Source organism: Dama dama, chromosome 1 (genome assembly GCF_033118175.1).
Source record: "Dama dama isolate Ldn47 chromosome 1, ASM3311817v1, whole genome shotgun sequence".
In the NCBI taxonomy this organism is placed as follows: domain Eukaryota; kingdom Metazoa; phylum Chordata; class Mammalia; order Artiodactyla; family Cervidae; genus Dama; species Dama dama.
Window position 1 is genome coordinate 28556590 of NC_083681.1, and position 20683 is coordinate 28577272.

General features: G+C 38.4%; 1 protein-coding gene across 5 annotated transcripts in view; it reads right to left on the reverse strand.

The window, feature by feature from the left end:
* SIK3 (SIK family kinase 3) overlaps positions 1-20683 on the reverse strand; it is a 262793-nt gene that overhangs the window by 223802 nt on the left and 18308 nt on the right. The window lies entirely within an intron of this gene.

Sequence of the window (20683 nt, forward strand, 5' to 3'; positions counted from 1 at the left end):
GATTCAATGGACATGACTTTGAGCAAACTCCAGAGATGGTGGAGGACAGAGGAGCGTGACGTGCTACAGTCCATGGGGTTGCAAAGAGTCAGACACAATTTAGTAATAGATCTTAAGTGCATTTGCCTTTTAATTGCTAAAAACCTTGTGCTATAGAGAAATCAGGAATGGATCCCACAGAAAATAACTTGTCTCTTAATGATCCCTGGTGGCTCAATGGAAAAGAATCCTCCTGCAAGGCAGGAGCAATGGAGGAAAGGAATATTCCATTTTACTTACAGCAAATCAGACAAGCTATAAACTTTCGAAAATCATGAGAAACAAATTTTATAGCTTACACTGAAGTTCATTGAAGAGCATGGAAACTTAAGTGTGCTATAACATAAACTATTGTATGCAAAGAAGTTTATCACAATTTATTTATGTTACATCAACAAAGGGGCTATTTTCACACAAATCTAGCACCTTTCTTCAATATCTTCAAATCTTTTTAAATCTTCATAAATTGATTTTAGTAAAGTTTATCCCTTGAGCTAAGATGGATTAATTTTTTTTTTTAACTTCCATCAATCTAAGATTTCTAACATCTTTACACTGACCAGGAGGGAATCTGTTCTTCACTAGAAAACATGATTTTTCCATAAACCATGTTAGATATGTATGGGTATTACTGCACAGAAATTATTTTTTTTTAAATATTATTAAAATCTATGATTAATAAACAAGACATTGCCATTCTCCTGAGTACCTGAAAAGTAGCTGGAAGACAGTTTTCCTGTGCTCCAGTTATGCGTAAAGGCAAGGGATTTCTTAGAAATGATACCAAAAGCACAGTTCATAAGAGAACAAATGGATAAACTGGAACTCAAAATAAAAACTCTGGCTCCCAAAAGACACTGCTGATGCATGTATAACTGATTCACTCTGCAGTACACCTGAAATTAACTGTAAATCAACCTTCCCGTGTGGCTCAGATGGTAAAGAATCCACCTGCAATGCCGGAGACCTGGGTTCAATCCCTGAATCGGGAAGATCCCCAGGAGGAGGAAATGGCAACTCACTCTAGTATTCTTATCTGGAGAAATCCACGGACAGGTGAGCCTGGCTGGCTTCCAGCCCATGGTGTTGCAAAGAATCAGACTTGACTGAGCAACAAATCAACCATACTCCAATAAAAATTTTTAATTAAAAAATAAAAAGACACTGTTAAAAGGATGAAGAGATAAACCAAAGAAAGGAAAAGAATCTTTGCAAAGCATTTATCAGATAAAGGACTTGTTTCAAGAATATATATAAAGAATGCTCAAAACTCAACGTTAAGAAAACAAACAACCCAATTTTCACAAATGGGCAAAAGATCTGAACAAGTATTACTACACTTCACCAAAGAAGATAAACAGCTAGGAAGTAAGTACATGAAAAGAGGTCAATATCATTAGTTACTAGGAAAATGCAAATTAAAACCACAAGACAGCACTCTACAATGATTAAAAGAGGAGTGGCCAAAACTTTATCATCCTGGAGTTGGTGAGGATAAGGAGAAACAAGAACTCTCATACACTGCTAGACAGAATGTAAGATAGTATAGCCGCTCTGGAAGACAATTTGGCAGTTTCTTAAAAAGTCAAACACACACCAACCAACCATATGATCCAGCCATTCCACTCCAAGGTGTTTAACCAAGAGGATAAAATATAAGTCTACCCAAAGTTTCACATCAAGTTCATAGCAGCTTTATTGACAATAGCCAAAAACTACAAACAATTCAAGTGTTAGATACAAATGAGTGCATAAACAAATCCTCTTACAGTCCTTACAATGCAACAGCGCTCCCACATACCACTCAGCAATAAAAAGCAACAAACTACTGATAAAGGCAGCAACAATGAAGGATGCTAAACAGAGAATGCTAATGAAAGAAGAGTACATCCTGGATAAGACTGCTTACATAAGAGTCCAGAAAAGGAAAAGCTAAGCTATGATGACAGCAAATCAGTGAATTTCTAGGGGTAAAGAAGGGTGAGAATGAATGCAAAGGGCACAAAAGGAACTTCTGGGGATAACAGAAAAGTTCTTACATCTTGATTATATGACCACTATTTGGGTGACTTTATGTCAAATGCAAATCATATACTTAAAAACAGTTCCATTTTACTGAATGCAAATTATACATCAATCAAGTTGATTAAGAATATTAAAATGTTATTTGAGAGAAAAAAAAATCTATAAAATTATCATGTTTCCTAAGGTGTTTATAATACTTTCCACTCGATACTTTCAGATCATTGACACACACAAAAAAAAATCTCAGAAAAGGCTGGGATTATCATCCCATTTTATAAACCGCAGGGCAGTGGGGAAGTAAGATACAGTGGTAGCAATCAGAGCATGAGTTAGGGGCACAACATTACAGTGGGCAGCTTTATCAATGGTAAGGAAACAACTCCCACCAAACAGACAGGACAGGGACAAACAAAGTGCTGGGTCCTGATCTGCTGAAAACACTGGCGAGAACCAGTTTAAAAATTAAGGGTGGGAACCTCCCAGGGGCCCCTGGTTAGGACCCCGCGTTTCTACTGCAGGGGGCTCTGGTTTCAGTGTACGTGCTGCCGAAGCCCGCTGGGGCACTGGTCTGACCCCTGCTTGGGAAACTAGGATTCCACATGTGGGATGTGGGATGTGGCTGAAAAAATAAAGAAAGAAAAAGAGAAAAGGGGAAAAAAATAATAATAAGGGCAAAGAAAAATATATACTCCCAAGAAGGCTGGGCAAGAAAATGCAGAAAGTGCCTAAAGTCAACACTGAGCACTACACAACTGAAAACGATTACCTTTAATATAAAGTAAAGGGAGCAGAAGGAGTTCAACACCCCAGACACTGATCCGAACCCAGATCTGCCACTGTGTCACACTTTATCAAGGTCACTGACCCTGGGAGACAGTGAAAGACAGGGAAGCCTGGCATGCTGCAGTCCATGGGGCCACAAGGCTTAGCAATTGATTGACAAAACCTCTGAGCATCTCAGTGTCCCTCCCCTTTTTGAAACAGAATAAATTATGGTCTCTGAATAACCCTTTTGAGACACTGCAAAATAAAGAATTTATGTGAAAACAAATTTAAGTTATACAGGAAAGTTATATTCTCCATGAAAAGGCATGCAACTAAGAATATGTACATTATCATCAAACCAAATTAATAACTAGGTACATTAAGAGTCAAAAATGGCTCCACATCCCAAAATGGCTCCCTACAGACTATAAAAGCAAGCCCAACGGCCTCAACTAAAAAGTCACGTCCTTCATGAAAGTGACCCAATCTCATCTATCTAAAACATCTCATATATCAATCCAAATTCATTTACTTTCCCCAAACGTAGTATCTTCCCTCCCTGGACACACTGTGCCCGAGACTTCTGTCAGCAATCCAACTCCTCTACTGTGTTTAAAGGTGATCCCAAAGTCACTGGCCTAATAAAAACTGCTTATCCCTAGGGGGTGGATAAATTAGGAGGCTAAGATTAACATATACATTCTAGAATATATAAGACAGAAAACCAACAAGGACCTACTGTATAGTTTAGGGAACTATACTCAATATTTTGTAATAACCTATAAGGAAGAGTATCTGAAGAATATATATATACACACACACATGTAATATACACACACATATATATACATACCTATGTATAGGTGAATTGCTGTGCTATACACCTGAAGTCAAGGTGCACAATATTATAAATCAATTATAGTTCACTTTTTTTAATGATAAAAAAAACTGTTTATCCATAGCCAAAAACATTCACTCCTTTTTCTTAATTTCCAGCACTTGCTCAGAACTATAAAATAAGGCATTTAATTTTAAACCATATTTTCCTGTTCCCTAATTTTGTACTGCTTTTTAAATCAATATTTCTTCACCTACAGAAAGGAAGAGACTTAGAGATGGACAGTATGACTTCCATCCTGCGGTAAGGTACCCCACTGTTGGGAAGACAAAGGTAGAGCTTGTTGCTTTCTCAGTGATACTGTATTACAGACAGTTTCCCAACTTGAAGCGATGAAAATCTTAAACCAAATTCCATTTCAGCAACATCAGCAACAATCTGCACTTTTACTTGCTCTATCTGAAGTGAGTTAATAACGCTCAAAATTCTCCAAGAGAGGCTTCAACAATACGTGAACCAAGAACTTCCAGATGTTCAAGTTGGATTTTGAAAAGGCAGAGGAACAGAGATCAAATTGCCAACATCTGTTGGATCATAGAAAAAGCAAGAAAGTTCCAGAAAAACATCTACTTCCGCTTCACTGACTATGCCAAAGCCTTTGACTCTGTGGATCACAACAAACTCTGGAAAATTCTTAAAGAGATGGGAATACCAGACCACCTTACCTGCCTCCTGAGAAATCTGTATGCAGATTAAGAGGCAGACTTATGGACATGGGGAGAGGGGAGGAGAGGGTGAGATGTATGTAAGAGTAACATGGAAACTTACATTACCATATGTAAAACAGACAGCCAACGGGCATTTGCCTAGTGGCTCAGGAAATTCAAACGGGGCTCTGTATCAACCTAGAGGGGTGGGGTGGGCAGGGAGGTGGGAGGGAGGCTCAAAGGGGAGGGGGTGTATGCACACCTATGAACTGAACTGAACTGATGGCTGATTTATGTTGAGGTCTGACAGAAAACAGCAAACTTCTGTAAAGCAATTATCCTTCAATAAAAAAATAATTAATTTTTAAAAATTAAGAAAAAAAATAAACAACAGTTAGAACCAGACATGGAACAATGGACTGGTTTCAAATTGGGAAAGGAATACGTCAAGGCTGTATATTGTCACCCTGCTTATTTAACTTATATGTAGAGTACATCATGCAAAATGCTGGGCTGGATGAAGCATAAAGCTGGAATCAAGACTGCCAGGAGAAATATCAATGACCTCAGATATGCAGATGACACCACCCACATAGCAGAAAGTGAAGAACTAGAGCCTCTTGATGAAAGTGAAAGAGGGGAGTGAAAAAGCTGTCTTAAAACTCAACATTCAAAAAACTAAGATCATGGCATCCAGCCCCATCACTCCATGGCAAATAGATGGAGAAACAATGGAAACACTGACAGACTTTATTTTGTTGGGCTCCAAAATCTCTGCAGATGGTGGTTGCAGCCATGAAACTAAAAGACACTTGATCCTTGGGAAAAAAGCTATGACCAACCTAAAAAGCATATTAAAAAGCAGAAACATTACTGTGCCAACAAAGGTCCATCTAGTCAAAGCTATGGTTTTTCCAGTATTCATGTATGGATGTGAGAGTTGGACCATAAAGAAAGCTGAGTGCCAGAGAATTGATGCTTTTGAACTGTGGTGTTGGAGAAGACTCTTGAGAGTCCATTGGACTGCAAGATCAAACCAGTCCATCCAAAAGGAAATCAGTCCTGAATATTCATTGGAAGGATTGATGCTGAAGCTGCAATACTTTGGCCACCTGATGCAAAGAACTGACTCATTGGAAAGCATCACCCTGATGCTGGAAAAAGATTGAAGGCAGGAAGAGAAGGGGACAACAGAGGATGAGATGGTTGGATGGCATCATGGACTCAATGGACATGAGTTTGAGCAAGCTCTGGGAGTTGGTGATGGACAGGGAAGAATGGCGTGCTACAGTCCATGGGGTTTCAAAGAGTCGGACACGACTGAGCAACAGAACTGAACTGAACTCATGTGGAGTTAAGTTGGAAGAAAGCAGAAGTGTGGTTGTGGTGGTGGCTGACTCACTCAGTCATGTGTGACTCTGCGACCCCATGGACTGTAGCCCACCAGGCTCCTCTGTCCATGGGATTTTCCAGGCAAGGATACTGGAGTGGATTGTCATTTCCTTCTCCAAGGAATCTTACCAAACCCAGGAGTTGAACCCGGTTCTCCTGTACTGTAGGCAGATTCTTTACTGACTGAGCAATGAGGGAAGCCCAGAAGTGTAGGTTTGACAATTCTATATCTAAATTGTTGGACTTTTTGGTTTTTTGTAGATTTCAGTTTTTTGCTTTTTTTTTTAGTTGTCATTATAATGAGAATTTTCAAATACACACATAAGTAGAAAGAAAGAAACTGCATAGTGACCCTCCTGTACCCATCAGACAGCTACAATTATAAACACATAGCCATTTGTACCTATACTCCTGACCTCTTTTTTATTCCTCTCACCAGCAGATCCCAGACACCATGTAATGTCATCCACATGACATCAGTACAAATTTCTAAAAAGTAAGTACCTTTGTCTTTTGAATACAACTATAACATTACTATTCTACCTACAAAGATAATAATTCCTTAGCATCAAATATCTAGTCAATGTTCAAATCTCTTTATTGTCACACAATAATCGATAAATATTTCGGGCACAAATTATAGAAACAACATAACGTACTTCTACGTACCCAATATCAAATAATAAAACATTACATAAACAACTTGAAACTCATTTGAAGTACTTTTCATACAATTTTTTAATCAAATGGTCTGTTTAAGTCAGGATCTCAGATTACTTCAGGAGGAAAAATGGTTTCTTCTCTCCTGCTCTTTGGCCTTCCTTCAATTTCACAGCCAAACTCTCTTAATTTTTAGGTGTATGCAGTAGGGCATTTCCATCTCCCAGTACCCATTACTCCCCTTCTCAATCAAGAAAACAGCCCTTCTCAGGCCTTATACTGAAGTCTATCATTACCTCAGAGCTTTCAGCACATTCAGAAAAACATTTAATCCAATGGCACAGCCTCCTTCCTCCACAGATAAGCTGCCACATTTCATTTACTACTCCAAGGAAATTTTTTAAACATTTTAATTTATTTATTTTTAATTGAAGGTTAATTGCTTTACAATACTGTGTTGGTTTCTGCCATCGAAAAAGTTTTGAACTCCACTGTCATATAAAAGTAAATAACGCAGGCCCCATTAAATGATCACTTTTCCGTTTCTATGACTCTCTCAGGAGCTCAATTTTAAATTTTAAGTTCTTACATTGTCAGCTTCCTATTTTAAGTTAAGTTACTATTAAGTTAAGTAACTTACTTAAAATTACTATTAAGTTACTTCGTGAACTAAGGCACAGTAGGTAGGGCATTTAAACCCAGAAAATTATAGGCACAATGCAGACAGATCAACAATGGGTTGGCTCTCTTCCTTAGCCATGAAATTCATCACTCACTAGCCACAAAGGGAACCAAGTAAGACGCTATATAATAATCAGCTCAAAAACAAACTCTCCACTAGAAAATAACATAAATGCAGACAGTGAATCATTGGGGTTATTTTCATTCATTATGACTATAGGTTAATACAAGCAGATAGCAAATGTCAGGTGAACAACTGGGAGACAAAAGGGGGAAAAAAGCATAATCTTTATAACTACTTCTAAACTCCAAGAGCTAGTAACTTGGACATTCAACGGGGACTGACGAATCAAAACTCCTTTATTATCCACATGTTGGACTTAGCATTGTGCAGAACAAAAATCAACATGGCAGTCTCTGTCTTTGAGGAACTTACACTTGCAACACTTGCAAAAAACCTACTTGCAAAAGCATGAAGTCAAGAAATACCTGGAGTAACAGGCAAATTTGGCCTTGGAGTACAGAATGAAGCAGGGCAAAGGCTAAAAGAGTTCTGCCAAGAGAACGCACTGGTCATAGCAAACACCCTCTTCCAACAACGCAAGAGATGACTCTACATATGGATATCACCAGGTGGTCAACACCGAAATCAGATTGATTATATTCTTTGCAGCCAACAATGGAGAAGCTCTATACAGTCAGCAAAAACAAGACCAGGTGACCATGGCTCAGACCATGAACTCCTTATTGCCAAATAGGAGTTAAAGTAGGGAAAACCACTAGACCATTCAGTTATGATCTAAATCAAATCACTTATGATTATACAGTGGAAGTGACAAATAGATGCAAGGGATTAGAGCTGATAAACAGAGTACCTAAGAACTATGGATGGAGGTTCATGACATTGTACGGGACGCAGGAATCAATACCATCCCCAAGAAAAAGAAATTTAAAAAGGCAAAATGGTTGTCTGAGAAGGCCTTACAAATAGCTGTGAAAAGAGGAGCAGCTAAAGGCAAAGGAGAAAAGGAAAGATATACCCATTTGAATGCAGAGTTCCAAAGAATAGCCAGGAGAGATAAGAAAGCCTTCCTCAAAAAAAAAAAAAAAGAAAGAAAGAAAGCCTTCTTCAGTGATCAGTGCAAAGAAATAGAGGAAAACAATAGAATGGGAAAGACTAGAGATCGCTTCAAGAAAATTAGGGATACCAAGGGAACATTTCATGCAAAGGTGGGCACAAAAAAGGACAGAAATGGTATGACCTAACAAAAGCAGAAGATATTAAGAAATGGCAAGAATACACAGAACAATACAAAAAAGATCTTCATGACCCAGATAATCACAAAGGTGTGATCACTCACCTAGAGCCAGATATCCTGGAATGTGAAGTCAAGTGAGTCTTAGGAAGCATCACTATGAACAAAGCTAGTGGAGGTGATGGAACTCCAGCTGAGCTATTTTAAATCCTAAAAGATGATGCTGTGAAAGTGCTGCACTCAATATGCCAGCAAATTTGGAAAACTCAGCAGTGGCCACAGGACTGGAAAAGGTCAGTTTTCATTCCAATCCCTAAGAAAGGCAATGCCAAAGAATGTTCAAACTACCACACAACTGCACTCATCTCACACACTAGTAAAGTAATGCTCAGGAGAAGGAAATGGCAACCCACTCCAGTATTCTTGCCTGGAAAAGTCCATAGACAGAGGAGCCTGGCGGGCTGCAGTCCATGAGATTACATGACTGAGCATGTGTGCAAGAGGGTGGAGGGAGATGGGTTGGTAGCAATAAAGTGGTAGAACTAAAAAAAAAAAAAAGTAATGCTCAAAATTCTCCAAGCCAGGCTTCAATAGTACATGAATCGAGAACCTCCAGATGTTCAAGCTGGATTTAGAAAAGGCAGAGGAACCAGAGATCAAATTGCCAATATCTGTTGGATTTTCAAAAAAGCAAGAGAGTTACAGAAAAACATCTGCTTCTGCTTTATTGACTATGCCAAAGCCTTTGTGCGGATCACAACAAACTCTGGAAAATTCTTAAAAAGATGGGAATACCAGACCACCTTACCTGCTTCTTGAGAAATCTATATGCAGGTCAAGAAGCAACAATTAGAATTGGACATGGAACAAAAGGCTGGTTCCAAACAGGGAAAGGAGTATGTCAAGGCTGTATATTGTCACCCTGCTTGTTTAACTTACATGCAGAGTACATCATGAGAAATGCGGGGCTGGATGAAGCACAAGCTGGAATCAAGATCGCTGGGAGAAATATCAATATCCTCAGATATGCAGATGACAACACCCTTATGGCAAAAAGCAAAGAAGAACTAAAGAGCCTCTTGATGAAAGTGAAAGAAGAGTGAAAAATGCTTGGCTTAAAACTCAACATTCAGAAAACTAAGATCATGGCATCCAGTCCCATTACTTCATGGCAAATAGATGAAGAAACAGTGCAAACAGTGACAGACTTTATCTTTTTGGGCTCCAAAATCACTGCAGACGGTGACTGCAGCCATGAAATTAAAAGATGCTTGCTCTTTTCCATAACTTGGAAGAAAAGTTATGACCAACCTAGACAGCATATTAAAAAGCAGACATTACTTTTCCAACAAAGGTCCATCTAGTCAAAGCTATTGTTTTTCCAGTAGTCATGTATGGATGTGAGAGTTGAACTATGAAGAAAGCGGAGTGCCAGAGAATTGATACTTTTGAATTGTGGTGTTCAAAAGCACAAGAAGAAGACTCTTGTGAGAGTCTCCACAAGATGATTCTTGTGGAGAAGACTGTTGAGAGTCCCTTGGATTGCAAGGAGATCCAACCAGTCCATCCTAAAGGAAATCAGTCCTGAATATTCTTTGGAAGGACTGATGCTGAAGCTGAAACTCCAACACTTTGGCCACCTAATGCGAAGAACTGCCTCATTTGAAAAGACCCTGATGCTGGGAAAGATTGAAGGCGGGAGGAGAAGGGGACAACAGAGGATGAGATGGTTGGATGGCATCACCGACTCAATGGACATGAGTTTGCGTAAACTCCAGGAGTTGGTGATGGACAGGGAGGCCTGGGGTGCTGCAGTCCATAGGGTGGCAAAGAGTCAGACGCGACTGAACTGAACTGAAATGACACTCTGGTAAAACTAGATTAATGTATGTTTATAAGCACTGAATTGTGTAAAGCAGATTTAAAGCACTGGAGCTCATAAAAGGGATGGGTCGGCAGAGGTTAAAGAAAGTCAAAGAAAATGATGAAGAAGAGCCGAACCTTGAAGGCAGGGCATAGCAGGATCAGTAATACTAGGGTACACCGTAAAGCCATGAGGGTACAGACCATAAGCCTGGCACACAGCCTGGAACATTTAAGTATTTGTGGATGAATAGAATAAGGAAAAAAAGAAAACAAAGGGAGGAGAAGAGAAGAATAGGCATTCCAGATAAGAGATTATTTTTTAAATAAGAGTAAACGTGGCAATTTCATGAGGCAGTAAGGAAACACAGAATGGTAAGAAATTAGGTAAAAACGGGTAAAATGAACCCAACCCATTTGCAGTTTTAAAAGTCAAAGACCAAAGAGATACAAGCACACCAGTGTTCACTGCAGCACTGTTTATAATAGCCAAGACATGGAAACAACCTGAATGTCCATCAACAGAGGAATGGATAAAGGTGTGATGTGTATACACACACACACACACACACACACACACACACACACACACACACAGGAATACTACTCAGCCATTAAAAAGAATGAAATAAGGCTATTTGCAGCAACATGGATGGATGTAGAGACTGTCAAACTGAGTGAAGTAAGTCAGACAGAGGAGAAATATCATATGGCATCCCTTGTATGTGGAATCTAAAAAGAAATGATACAAATGAACTTACAGAACGGAAAGACTCATAAACTTAGAAAACAAACTCATGGTGCTGGTGGAGAAGGAAGAGTTAAGGACTCTGGGAGGGTCATGTACACACTGCTATATCTAAAATGGATAACCAACAGAAACCTACCGTGTAGCACATGGAGCTCTGCTCAGTGTTATGTGCCAGCCTGGATGGGAGGGGTCTTGGGGGAGAATGGACACATGTGTATGTATGGCTGAGTCCCTTCACTGCTCACCTGGAAACTATTACAACACTGTTAATCAGCTATACCCCCAATACAGAATGTTTTTGGTGTTAAAAAAAAAAAAACTTTTAAATTTTAAAAAGTCAACGAAGGAGATATAAAACTGATCTCATATTAAATACTAAAATTAGTATGTCCAGAAAGCACATTCTGTCATGTCTCCACTTTTCAAGAACACTAATAAAAAGTGTAAATAGCCATTTTTCCTTAAACGGTCATTCATCTTTGTCATATTATTGGGCACAACCTAGAAACCATGCTAATATTTCCCCAGAGAAGAACTAATACCACTAGCTGGTACAGATGAGTAATTTTTTTCCTGAATATTTTTACTATCTGGAAATGTGACTGGGTTATCACTAAGGTCAGCCTCTTTGGTAGTTGTGTAATCAAATGTCGGAGACTCACCACAATTAAAGCAAGAGACGGCTGAGGGCAACCAAGTACAGAAGCCAGTGACTAATGCTGAATCACAGCTTCCCAGTGATTACTTCACCATAATGTCAACCTCCCATACTAACATCCCCTTCAGTGGTCCTTGGAAGTACATCAAAAGTATTATCCAATAATTATTCTCCAATATTTTACAGGATAATGCTAAGGAATTAAGAGTAATAAAATCTAGTAGTCTTTAGCCTATAAGCCAAAATTTGTTAAGCCAAGGAAATTCTTACCTCCTCAAACTTCACAAAGGAGAAGAATTCATGATTATGGCATACATTCTGTGTATATAGTAGATCCCCCAGATATTTCTCCCCGACAAAACATTCCAGGTCCTGGCTACCTACCACCAGCTATGGTCTTCAGCATGTGTGTGTGTGTATGTTAGTCGCTCAGTCATGTCCGACTCTGCGACCCCCATGGACTGTAGCCTGCCAAGTTCCCCTGTCCATGGAATTCACCAGGCAAGAATACTGGAGGGGGTTGCCATTTCCTTCTCCAGGATGGTCTTCAGTGGCAGCTGTATAATCCCTGTAGAAGGACTTCAGGAACTGCAGTCTAATGAGGGAAGGGGACAGTGGAGATTACATGATAAAGCTGAATATGCATGGTGAGTGCACTACTTTCATGTACATTATAAGCATATTTAGAGTGAGTCTGGCCAGCTGTTAACATCGCCAGTCATTTTCCTTAGCATTCCTTCTACTCCTCCAGCCCAGCTCATGCAAAACAGGCAAGCTGTCTGGTTATACATCAACACTGTTACAATGACAGTGATAGAATTCTGGTTATTTTTAATTTCACTGTTCAATTTGGGTGCCTAACACCTGGCATAATGGAAAGAACAAGAGCCTTGGAGTCATACTGACCTACTTATAAATCTCAGCTCTACCGCTTAAAAGATATGTGACCTTGAAAAAGTTACACAACTGAACCTCAGTTTCCTTTATGGAAACTAGGTATAACAACAGCCTCTTTGCAAAACTGTCAAGAGGTTAAGCATGAAATTATGTGTAGTATCTAGAACACAGTAGGCACTTAGCATATGGTAATTATGACGGAAGGCTGGTGAACACTCCTATACTCAGGTTTCCAAATAGTATTAACTCTATAATGAAAGCCTTTTTTCAGCCTCATTCTCTCTAGTCCACTTGTGAGATGACTTACCTACCCTTTTATAATCTCATCTGGTCTCCAGAGGAAAAAGGCTCCCTCCCAGAAATCAGTCTTGCAGTCAAAACTGGCTTGACCTTACAGCCATCTCCTAGCAATGTTATCATGTCCTCCCTGATTCTGGGGCCTCTAGAAAATCCTGTTTTCTCAATTGCCTATTTCTGTTTCATTGCCTTAGGCTACATGCATTCTCTTACCAGATTTCGAATGCTCAGTTTTGTCCCCCAGTCTATTCTAGGGCACTCTGAAGTATCCAGTTTCTCAAGAAGTACCATGTTTTGGACTGCTATGCTACTATACTCCAAGAGGGCAGTCAACCCAGCATGTTCTGCCAATGCTTAAAACCTCTCTATCTCTGTCACAGGCGGAATGCCAGCTCTTCTCTCCCAGCAAATGGGATCCTGACTTCTAGAATGACAGGCGCATCCCTCTTTCTCTACTTCATCTTATTCTCCCACCATTCCCCTATATCCCACAACAGGAGGGAAAAGTGGAAAGATAATTCAAATCAGAGTCAAAAGACCTTGATTCTTCTACTCTGTCTCTGTTACTCAAATTTGTTCTTCTTTGTAAAATTCTGTGCTTATCTCACAAGATCAAAGTAAGGCTCAAATAAGATATTTGTGAATATGTTATGCAGATCTAAGATATTACTATAACTATTACAAGTCTCTATTATGACTTAACATTTATTTTTTAATATAAAACCCTAACATCTTTTAACTCTTCTAGCATTATTTATATTAGCAAAGGATAAGAAGTAACTCAAATAGCCATCCATTAGGGGACTAACCAAAAAAATAAGTGATATATCCTTTCACAGGAATACTATATAGCATTTTTCTTTTTATTAGAAAGCTTCTTATATAGCTACAGGTCATAATCCTGAAGATATAATAGTGAAAAAAGATGCAGATCAGTGAGTATAATTTACTGCAATTTTTTTTAAAAGAGGGGGTACAGTAAACAGATACACACATTTACTTCTAAACACATAAAATATCACAATATAGATAAGACACGTGCCTGGGCTTCCCTGATGGCCCAGTGGTAAAGAATCTTCCTGGCAATGCAGGAGACGCGGGTTGGATCCCTCGGTCAGGAAGATCCCCCAGAGAAGGAAATGGCAACCCATTCCAGAATCTTGCATGGGAAATCCCAAGGACAGAGAAGCCTGGCAAGCTACAGTCCATGGCACTGCAAAAGAGTCAGACAACTTAGCGACTAAACAAGCAATCTAAGACACTGATAATACTGACTGTATCTGGATCCAGATAACCATGTAGTATGTACAGGAAAAAAACTTTTCTGTGTATTTCTCTCTTTTGTAGCTTTTAAATTTTTGAACCCCTAGCCTCTGGATGGGGTAGGAAAACCATCTCTTCATACAACTATAAGCCTAAGAAACAATATGACCATTAGTGAGGATGACAGCATATCTGACAACTCATTTCCAGGGCCAGCCTCAACATCACAATTACCACCATCTAAAACAAACTACATATCCTTCCATGATCTCATTCCTTCAAGAGACCAGAGTTAATTTATTCCTTCCAGTCAAACTTCCTGACTTCGGCATTGTGTGTCCATGTGCTATACACTTCCACACTCAATGCTATTTATAAAACTTATTGTCTTAAGGGATCTACTGCAAAGTCGTAGAAGGGCCCTCTGAACCATAACATTTTCCACCTTCAAGTCTGGTCAGGAATCATTCCAATGCCAACTTTACTGAACCGAAGACTGAGTTCTTCCTTTTAATTACTCCAGGTTCACCACGGGATCCAAGTAAGTCATTCATTTGAGTCTCCATGGTTAAACGACTCTACTGCAGATCATCCCCTGACTTAGGAAGGAGTGAATTCTGTTCATTACCTCTAATCTGGCAGAAAAACACTCCCTCCAAACCGTGCAAAATAACTCTTCCTGGAGGATAAATGAAATGTACTGAGGCAACATCCTCCCAAATGTAAAATGTAAACAACACTGCCTTAAGCATGACTTTAATCAGGAATGACATCCCAGGAGCTGAAACACTGCTCCAAACACTGGCAGGTACTGCCTGCGTTCTCGCTGTCCTGTGGCATGCGGGGTATTCTTGAACCTAGATTATGAAGAGCACACCACTGAATATGAGCTTCATCCTTTGCATATTCCTTTCACATTCAACCCTCATTCTCACTTTCCGGCATGGAGATCCAAAACCTCAATGCAGTACAGAATGAAATGCTGGATTGCTTTAGTCCAAAAAGGTGAAGCCTCCAAAAGCGTTCTAATTAGGATATCTCTTCAATGAAAGCATACAGAAACATGCCGACTCCTTCTCCCTTCTCTTTCCAACAGCTATCTGCTTTCTCAGGAGCAAATCTTCAGTCAAACACAAAAGCCAACCACCTAGCAAAGCTCAAACACAGACAGGTGTTTTCCAAGCACAGTTAAATCTCAGGAGTAACTAGTCATGATGAGTAACATCAACTAAGCGAAGTGAAGTCGCTCAGTCGTGTCCAACTCTTCGCTGCCATGGACTGCAGCCTCCCAGGCTCCTCCGTCCATGGGATTTCCCAGGCAAGAGTACTGGAGTGGGGTGCCATTTCCTTCTGCTAACAAGGTACTTATTGGTGTGCTGGGACAGTTAACAGCCTAAAAATCTCTCAGTTATGACCAGCGTTGATAAAAATGAGGAATAAAACTAAAAGAAAAGCAAGCTCACTTTCCACCAACAGAAAACTTACAAAAGGAAGAATCACACAAATCAGCTAGTCCTGCCACACAAAACCCCTTTTATGCCAGGGTGGAGACTAAGGGCCCCAAACAAACCTATTTGAGTATTTTTCTACTTTAATCCTACTGAAGCCCATGGATAGGCTTATTAAGAAAAAGTCTGAGAGACCTGGACAAAACAGTTTTTTATTTTTAAAAAATGAGTAATCATCTGAAAATATATTTATAAATGAGCAGTTTTTTAAAATTAAGAGTTTCATTGAAGCACTCTAGAATAATGTTCCATACAATAAGTATGCCCTGCTCCATCAGCTCCATTCACCAGACTTCAAGTTTCTCTGCTTTAAACTTCTTTAATATTCACAAGATCCTAAAGTTGGTTCCTGCATGAGACAGACATGACAGAAAATCCCAATGCTAATATCTGACTATGAGAATTTTTAATGTTACCAGAGAAGAGGGTATTCAGCCGGGCTACCTGGACTTCACCCAAGTCACATCCTTTGAATCGATCTATTATTGCAAGTCACAGGAGGTAAACAAGTCAAATACAGGTGAGACACTGAGGTCACTACAATGAATTCCATTACAGCACTTTTAGGTAGTATCTTTTTCACTATCTGCTTTGACTTTAGCTGGGTGCCCGCATTTCTTGATGCCTTTTCTACCACCTACCATCTCCCTGTGTTTTCTGCATTAAAAGATTGTGAGGAAAATGCTATGCTTTTCTAGAGATATCCAAGATTATAAAATGAGAGTTTTTTTTTTAAAGACACTTAGTATGTCAAGTCAGAACTTGACATAATAAGTATGTCATATCCTAGGAAAAGCTCTTTAGCAAGTAATACTCCCAAATCATCTCTACTTTGCAGGCTCTCAGAACGCATTAAATGTTTAATAGGTTAAATGAATGTTTTCTACAGGATAGCAAGGGGTTTTACTAAAGGAGATTACAAGGTTTCCCAAACTGGTATTATATTTAAGAATGTTCAACACTGGCCTTCCAAATGTACTTTAAGTACTATAAAGCTATAATAATTAAAGCTATACAGTATCAAAGAAAGTAAAGACAGCACAATCAAACAATTAAGAGTTTGGAAATAAACTGAAGTATCTGGAGATTTTGTAGACAAAGTAGCTTTTTAAATTAAAAGGGAAAAGATAGATTAAGATAGATTATTTAATAAATTGCATTGGAACAACAAACTACTTGTTTAGTCACAAAGTTATGACCGACTCTACAGCCCCACGGACTGCAGTATGCCAGGCTTCCCTGTCCTTCACTATCTCCTGGAGGTTGCTCCAATTCATGGCCACTGAGTCAGTGATGCTATCTAACAATCTCATCCTCTGCCCCCCTCAAACTAGACATCTCGGGGAGAAAAAGATAGATCCACTCATTCAATAAGTGGAGGGCCTATCATTGGCAAGCATGGTGCTAGATACTGAAAATAAGAACAAGGGAAAAAACTGCACACTCCATCACCCTCAAGGAGCTCCCAATCAAGGGAAAGAAGAAAGTTATTAATAACAACAAAAGCGAATGTAAAATCACAACTCCAGTAAATTCCACAACTGATTCCCTTTTCACTTGGTTTAAAGCAAAATGCATTCCAGATGAAGCAAAGATCTAAATTTAAAAACAAAACCATAAAAAGTACTTGAAGAAAACATGGGTAAATATTTTCACAAGATTAGGATGAGAAAGAAAATGAGAAGCCAGAAAGTATAAAATATAAAAATCTAATGTACTGTAAAATGTAAACATGAAAATATTTGTATTTTACAGTAAAAAAAAATACACGTACATACTGTCAAGACAAACACAGAAACATCAGTATCAGTTCAGTCGCTCAGTTGTGTCCGATTCTTTGCGACCCCATGGACTGCATCACACCAGACTTCCCTGTCCATCACCAAATCCCGGAGCTTGCTCAAACTCACGTCCACCGAGTCGGTGATGTCCCCTTCTCCTCCTGCCTTCAATCTTCCCCAGCATCAGGGTCTTATAGGTAACTAATTTCCCTAATATTAAAAAAGTTATGCACATTTTCTTTAAATATTTATTTTCATTTATTTATTTGGCTGCTGCAGGTCTTAGTTGCAGCACATGGAATCTAGTTCCTTGGCCAGGGACCAAACCTGGGAGAGCTCAGTGTTAGCCACTGGACCACCAGGGAAGCCCAGCTATGCACATTAGTGAGAAAAAGCCAAGAAGCCCAACAGAAAACTAACCAAAGGATGCAAATAATTCCAAGAAAAAATATGAATAGCAAATAGACAAATGATAGTCAAATTTAGTAATAATAAATAACTCTTACAAACTAAGATGACATTTTCTTACCTATTAGACTGACTCCCTAAAAAATGGCTGGTTGCCACGGTTTAAAGAGGATAGAAGAAACACTTCATACATACTCTCCATTGAGTGAATTAGCTTGGCCTTTCTTGGAGGGCAATTTGGCAACACTAATAAAATTTTAAGCACTCATACTTTGACTTGGGCACTCCACCTCTAGTGACTTATTCTATTAAATTACTGAGAAAATGAAAATGAAAAATAAGTTTCTAACATTGTATATGTCATAATGGAAAAGAACACACAACTTTTAGGAAGTTTACTCTAGTATAAAACTCTTGATTTTTAAAAACTAAACTAAATCTGAGATATGAGTCTTTTGGAAACTAAATAGTGCAAATAAATGGAATAGAAAAGAAATGCTAGTACAAGTGCACAAATATAAATGTACAGAAACTGTTAAGTGACATATAATTTATATTAAAAAAAAAAGTTGGAAATAACCCTAAACCTATCAATAGGATACTACTTAAATAAATTATAGTACATCCATAAAATGGAACACTCTGCAGCCATTAAAAAGATTGTGTCTAGGACAAAATGCACTGACATGACAAGATGTGGGAGATATTAAATCAAAAAATGAGTAGTGAAACCACCAAATATAAAATAAACAACAAAGCCATGTTGCACAGCACAGGGAACTATAGTCAGTGGTTTGTAATAACCTGTAATGCGAAAGAATCTGAAAGAGAATATATACATATATTACTGAATCACTCTGCTATACACCTGAAACTAACACTACATGTAAATGAACTATACTGCAATGTGAAAGACAAAAAATCCAAAGTAAGAAAACATAGGCAGTAGTACATACTCTGACATCAGCCCTAGCAATATTTTTTGAATATGTCTTTTCAGGCAAATGATATACTCGATAAGGGGTTAATATCCAAAATATACAAAAACTCATACAATGCAATAGAAAGAAAACAAACATCCCAATTTAAAAATGGGCAGAGGATCTGAATAGATATTTTTCCAAAGAAGACATACAGACGGCCAACAGGTACATGAAAAGATGCTCAATGTCGCTTACCATCACAGAAATGAAAAACAAAAGCTCAGTGAGATTTCACTTCACACCTGTCAAAATGGCACAACAAAAAGACAAAAAATATTAATAACAAGTGCTGATGAGGATGGGAAGAAAAGGGAACCCTCATTAACTGTTTATGGGGACATAAATGATACAGTCACTATGGAAAATAGTATGGAGATTTCTCAAAAAAATTAAAAGAGAACTCTACCATATGATCCGGCAATTCCACTTCTGGGTACTTATTTATCCAAAGAAAACAAAACCACTAGTTAGAAAAGATATAGGCACCTTTATGTTCACTGCAGTATTATTTACAATAGCCAAGATATAGAAACAACCTAAGTGCCCATCAACAGATGAATGGAAAAAGACACAGTGTATATATATATATGTATATATATATATATATATATATATATATATAGGAATATTATTATTCAACTAAAGGAAAGAATGAAATACTGCTCTTTACAACATGGATAGACCAGAAGGTATTATGCCAAGTGAAATAAGTTAGACAAAGAAAGACAAGTACTATATGATTTCACTTATATATGGAATCTAAAACCTAAAACAAATGAATAAACATAACAAAATGAAACAGACTCATAGGTACAGAGAACAAATAGGTGGTTGCCAGAGAAGAAAAGGAGTAAGGCAAAAAGACAAATAGGTGAAGCAGATCAAGAGGTACAAGCTTCCTGCTGCAACATAAGTGAGTCAAGAGTATGTAACGTACAGTGTGGGAGATACTGTCTGTCAATAATTATGTAATACTTTCTGTATGGTGACAGATCTTACCTAGACTTATCATGGTGATCGTTTTGATATGTATAGTAATAATGAGTCACTATGCTGTGTAACAAGAATTAACATGGTATTGTAGGTCAATTATATTAATAATTCAAAAACAATCTCATAAAAAAAGACATCAGACTTGTGATTAGCAGAGGTAGGGGTAGGGAGAGGAGGAAGTGATTGAAGGAAATCAAAAGCTAGAAACTTCCAAGTACAAGATAAGTAAGTATTACGAATGTAATGTATAACATGATAAATATAACTAACACTGCTATGCATTACATATGAAAGTTATTAAGACAGTATATCTTAAGTGGGCCTTAGGAAGCATTACTACAAACAAATCCAGTGGAGGTGATGGAATTCCAGCTGAGCTAGTTCAAATCCTAAAAGATGATGCTTTTAAAGTGCTGTACTCATTATACCAACAAATTTGGAAAGCTCAGCAGGGCCACAGGACTGGAAAAGGTCTGTTTTCATTCCAACCCCAAAGAAAGGCAATGCCAAAGAATGCTCAAATTACCTTACAATTGCACTCCTTTCACATGCTAGCAAAGTAATGCTCCAAGTCCATCAAGCTAAGCATCACCAGTAAATGAACCAAGAACTTTCAGATGTACAAGCCGGATTTAGAAAAGACAAAGGAACCAGAAATCAAGCTGCCAACATATGCTAGATCATAGAAAAACCAAGGGAATTTTAAAAAAAATCTACTTCTGCTTCATTGACTATGCTAAATCCTCTGTGTGGATCACAACAAACTGTGGAATATTCTTAATGAGACGGGAATACCAGACCACCTTATCTGCCTCCTGAGAACATGTATGAAGGACAAGAAGCAACAGTTAGAAATGGACATGGAACAATGGACTGGTTCAAAACTGGGAAAGGAGTACATTAAAGCTGTCTACTGTC